This window comes from Belonocnema kinseyi, chromosome 3, assembly GCF_010883055.1.
Source record: "Belonocnema kinseyi isolate 2016_QV_RU_SX_M_011 chromosome 3, B_treatae_v1, whole genome shotgun sequence".
Classification (NCBI taxonomy): Eukaryota; Metazoa; Arthropoda; class Insecta; order Hymenoptera; family Cynipidae; genus Belonocnema; species Belonocnema kinseyi.
The window spans coordinates 154,792,054-154,798,053 of NC_046659.1; positions in this window are offsets into that span (position 1 = coordinate 154,792,054).

Here is a 6,000-nt window from a genome sequence, read left to right on the forward strand (position 1 = left end):
GTTTTTTCGATATTTAATTTTTTCGGGTAAACATTCAATTATTATTTGGGTTAAAAATTCAACTATTTTATCGAAAATTCAATTGTCTTGCAGAAAATTAGTTTTTTTTTTATTATCAATGATTCAACTGTTTTAGGTAAAAATTAATCTTCTTTGTTGAAAATTTATTTATTTGGTTAAAAATGAATTTTCTTGTCGAAAATGAAATAGTTTTGTAGAAAAATCATTTTTGTGACTACAGAATTCAACAGTTCGTCAGAAAATTAAATTATTTTATTGAAAATTCGTCTTTTTGGTTTGACAATTTAACAATTAGGTAGAAATTTAATTTATTTCGTTGCAAATTACCTTTTTTTTTGTTAAAAAAGCCATTTTTTCTAGAAAAGTATTTTTTGTTTGTTTTGAAAATTGACCTATTTTGATAAATATTCATTTATTTTCTTCAAAAATCTTCGTTTGTTTTTGTTTGAAAATTATCTTTTTTTATTGTAAATTCATGTACTGTGTACAAGAATTAAGCAATTTGGTTGAAAAATAACTTTTTTCTTGAAAATTCATATTTTCCAGTTGAAATGCAATTTTATTGTAGAAACTTCTTTTCTTTATTTTTTTTACATAAGAATTCAACGGTTCGACAGAAAATCCGTCTTTTTGGCTTGACAATTAAAAAATTTGATAGTAAATTCATTTATTTGGTTGAAAATGAACTATTTTGTTGAAAATGTGATTGTTTTCTAGAAACTTATTCTTTTTTGTGTAAAAAGTCAACTATATTGCTGAAAATTCAACTATTTTCTTCAAAATTCGTCTTTTTGCTTTGCAAATTAACTTTTTTGTTGCAAATTCATGTTTTTGGTCCAAAAATCGAACAATTTGCTTGAAAATTGAATTTTTTAATTAAAAACGCATATTTTTTAGGTGAACTGCAATTGATTTACAGAAAATTTGTCTTTTTGGCTTGATAATTTAACATTTAAGTAGAAAATTAATTTATTTCGTTGAACATTAAATTTTATTGGTTTTCAAAAAAAAAATCTTTTGTAGAAAGTTAGTTTTTTTCGGTTGAAAACTGAACTATTATGATAAAGATTCAATTTTTTTTTAATCTTTTTTTTTTTTTTATTTTGAAGCATAACTTTTTCCTTGAAAATTCATGTTGTGCCCAAAAATTTAATAATGCAATTGTATTGTAGAAACTTCCTTTTTTTTACTTTAAAATTCAACAGTTTGACATAAAATCCGTCTTTATGGATAGAAAATTCAGTTATTTGGTTGAAAATAATCTTTTTTCTTGAAAATTCATGTTTTCTATCCTAAAATTGAATAATTTGTTTGAAAATTTATTTTTTTCTTAAAAATGCATATTTTCCAGTTGAACTGCAATTGTATTATAGAAAACTGATTTGGTTGAAAATAAACTTCTCATTTAAAAATACAATTATTTGGTAGAAATTTAGTATTTTTGCATTTAAAAATTTAAACTATTTTGTTGAAATTCAACTATTTTCTTCAAAATTTTTCTTTTTATTTCAAAAAGTGACTTTTTTCTTGAAAAATCATGTTTTTTTTTCTCTAAAAATTGAACAATTTGGTAGAAAATTCAATTTTTTGGTTGAAAATGAGCGTGTCTTTTGAAATTTCAATTGTTTCTTGGAGAACTCGTTTTTCCGGTTACACATTCAACTATTTTGGAGGAAAATTTGAAATCCCGAGAGGAAGAAAAAATAGAATAATTGTTGTCATCTAAAATCTTTGTTCTCATGACTTTCAAAATTCACATATGAAACTCGTGTCTTCTCTTGTTGAATGACGAAGCGAATTAGCGGTGAATATGAAGAAAATAGTAGCCTTTCAGGGTCGTGGGTGTGAGAACTAGTTGTTAAAAATATTATCTTTCTCCACAGTCGACTGTGTCAGAGAAAGCGAGAATCTGCGAGTAACGACACGAGCATATAAACAGTATTATAGACACTTAGATGTGCATTCAAGGATTACCAGATTATGACTATACTTTGTAGCTGCAGAAATAATTATTTTTAATTCCATAATTCTCTCTTGTTTCAGAAAGTATCAGTTTCTTCAAAAATAGTTTAATTATTAATTAGCTGATGAAATATCAATTTTCTTTTCAAAAATTAAAGAAATGTTTTGTTTTCTGTTGAAAAATAAATTGTTTTGTAGAATATATATGTTATTTTTCAGTTAAAGATTCAATTAGTTTTGTTGAAAATTCAATTTTATTATTATATATTTATTTCGTAGAATTTTTTTTCGCGTAAACATTCAATTATTTTATTCGAAATTTGTCTTTTTACATTGGAAATTAAAAAATATTTCGGTAGAAAATTAATTTAGTTGGTTTAAAAAGAAATTTTAAAAAAATTCATATTTTATGGCTGAAAATTAATATTTCTGGGAGGAAAATTCAACTGCTTTTGTAGAAAATTCGTCACTTTGGTTTGAGAATTTATCAGTTTTGTAGAAAAACCAACTATTGGTTTGAAAATGAACTTTTCTTTTATACAACATTTATTTTGCAGAAATAATTGCTTTTTTGTTCTAACATTAAACTATTTTGATAGAAAATTCAATTATTTTGTAAAAAATTCGTATTTTTAGATGAAGTTCAATTGTTTTTATATAGCTTCAGCAATAATTATTTTAAATTCCAGAGTTTTCTCTTGTTTCAGAAAGTATCAATTTCTTCAAAAAAAGTTTAATTATTAATTAGCTGATGAAATATCAATTTTCTTTTCAAAAATTAAAGAAATTTTTTCTTTTTTGTTGAAAAAAAAAATTGTTTTGTAGAATATAAAATATTTTTCAGTTAAAGATTCAATTAGTTTGGTTGAAAATTCAACTATTTTGTTAAAAATTTAGCTATTTCGGTAGAAAAATTCAACTATTTGGTTTAAAAAGTTAACTTTTTTACGAAAAAATATTCTTAGAAAATTTAACAATTTGATTAAAAATGAACTTTTTTTGAAAACTCAATTGTTTTGTAGAAATATAGTAGCATTTTTTTTCGCTTAAAAAATAATTCATATTTTTTTGCTGAAAATGTAACAATTTGGTTAAAAATGAACTTTTTTGTAGAAAATTAATATTTTTGGGCGGAAAATTCAACTGCTTTGTAGAAATTTCGTCACTTTGGTTTGAAAATTTATCAATTTTGTAAAAAAATCAACTATTGGGTTGAAAATGAACTTTTCTTTTTAAAAACATTTATTTTGCAGAAATAATTTTTTTTTTGTTCTAACATTAAACTATTTTTTTAGAAAATTCAATTTTTTTGTAAAAAAATTCGTAATTATCGGTTGAGTTAAATGGTTTTTAATTAAAAATTAAAATCTCAATTGAAGACATTTTCTCTATTTTTATATAATATATTAGATTAACTATATTTTGTTCAAAATTCGTCTTTTTGGGTTGATTATTCAAATATTTTGTAGAAAATTCGCCTTTTCGGCTTGAAAATTAAAGAATTTAGTAGAAAATTCCACTATTTGGTTGATAATAAACTTTTTAAAATTAAAAATTCAGTTATTTTTTAGAAAATTAGTTTTTTTTTCGGTTAAAGTTTTAACTATTTTGGTTAAAAAATGGTATTTTTGCCTTGGAAATTTAACTGGTTTAAAAACGAACTTTTTTGTTGAATATTCAATTGTTTTGTATAAAGTTAGTTTTACAGTTAAAAATTTAACTAATTGTGTTGAAAATTCATCTTTTTGGGTTAGAAAATTCTTCTGGTTTGATTTAAGAATTCGGTTGAAAATTTAATTACGTATTTGGTTAATAATGAACCTTTTTTTTTTTGTTAAAAATGCAATTCTTTCGTAGAAATTTAGGTGTTTTTTTCAGTTAAAGATTAAACAATTTTGTCGAAAAGTTGTCTTTTTTGGGGTTGAAAATTCAAGCTTTTAGTTTGAAAATAAACTTTTTAATTTAAAATTAATATTTTTTCTTCGAAAATTTAACAATTTTGTTGAAAATGATTTTTTGGGTAAAAAACTCAAATATTTTAAATTTTACTATTTTAAATTAGTTTCAAAAAAAAATTTCCTTTATTAAAGATTTTGTTATTTTGGTTGAAAATTTAAATATTTGATCTAAAAATGAACTTTCTTGTTGAAAATACAATTTTTTGTTTGTTAGAAAATTAGTGTTTTCGATTAAAGATTTAACTACTTTGGTCTAGAATTCGAACTATTTTGTTGAAAATTGGTCTTTTTGGATTTAAAATTCTACTATTTTGGTAGAAAATTAAACTATTTGGTTTGAAAATAAACTTTGTTAAAAATTTATATTTTGTGTCCGCAAATTTAACAGTTCGGTTGAAAATGAACTTTTTTGTTGAAAATTCAATTGTGTAGAAAATTATTGTATTTTTTTGCTTAAACATTTAACCATTTTGATTTAAAATTAACTGTTTTGATGAAAATTCATATTTTTGGGTTGTATCAATTCAACTCCTTTCGATTTAATAGTAAAATTGTTTATATTTTCGAAATATTGACTATTAAACAAATGAAAGTAAAAATATTTTAGGTAAAAATTTCATTTTTTTGTTTATTAAAAATGCAACTGATTGTAAAATAATCTATTTTGGTTGACAATTGAATCTTTTTGTTGAAAATTCGCCTTTTTTTAAAATAAAAAAAATTTGAAAAGATTTAAAAAAATGTAGATTAAATTAGATACTCGATTCAAGATTTAATTATTGTGGTTGAAAATTCAACTATTTTTATTTAAAATTAACTTTTTTGTTGAAAATTCATATTTCCGAAATTAAAATTTAATTGTTTTTTTTTTCAGAAATTCATTTTTTTGTGTTAAATATTAAACTATTTTGAATAAAGATTGAACTATCTTGTAAGAATTTGTCTTTTTTGATTAAAAATTAAGAAAATGAAGAAAAATCTTTATTTTTCCTTGAAAATTTTGGTTGCCAATGCACCCTTTTAGTTGAAAATTCTTTTTGGGTTGCAAATTTAAATTTTCAGGTTTAAAATTCAATTTTCTGTTTAGAAAATTCATTTCCTTGGGTTTAATGTGAAACTATTATTGTTGAAAAAGCAACTTTCTTGTTGGAAATTCACCTTTTTGGATTAAAAGTTAACTTTTTTCTTAAAAAATGAATTGTTTTGTAGAAAATTAGTTTGTTGTCCAACATTCAACTGTTTCGGTTAAAAATTAATTTTTGAATAAAAAATGAGTTTCTGGGTTAAGCATTGAATTATTTGTGTTAAAAATTCAACTATTTTGTCAAAAATTCGTCTTTTTGGGATAAAAACTGATTTACAGAAAATTTGTTTTCTTTTTATTTCAATATTTAACAATTAACGCTTTTTTTTGAAAATACAATTGTTTTGTACAAAATTCTTTTTTTTTTTATCAGTGGTTCAACTATTTTAGTTACAAATTAAACTTTTTTGTTGAAAATTCGTCTTTTTGACTTAAAAATTTAACAATTGGGTAGAAAGTTAATTTATTTGGTTGAAAATTATCTTTGGTTGAAAATTACCTTTGGTTGAAAATTTAACTATTTTGTTAAATATTCGATTATTTTCTTCAAAAATCTTTTTTTGTTTTGTTTGAAAATGAACTATTTTCTTCTAAATTCATGTTCTGTGTACAAGAATGAAACAATTTGGTTGAAAAATAATTTTTTTGTTGAAAATTCATATTTTCCAGTTGAAATGCAATTTTATTGTAGAAACTTCCTTTTTTTACTTCAAAATTCAACAGTTTGACAGAAAATCCGTCTTGTTGACTTCATAATTTAAAAATTTTATAGAAAATTCAGTTATGTGGTTGAAAATAAACTTTTTTGATGAAAATGTAATTGTTTTCTAGAAACTTAATCTTTTTCGAGTAAAAAGTCAACTGTTTTGCTAAAAATTCAACTATTTTCTTTAAAATTCGTCTTTTTGCTTTGCAAATTAACTTTTTTCTTGAAAATTCATGTTTTTTGTCCTAAAATTGAACAATTTTTTTGAA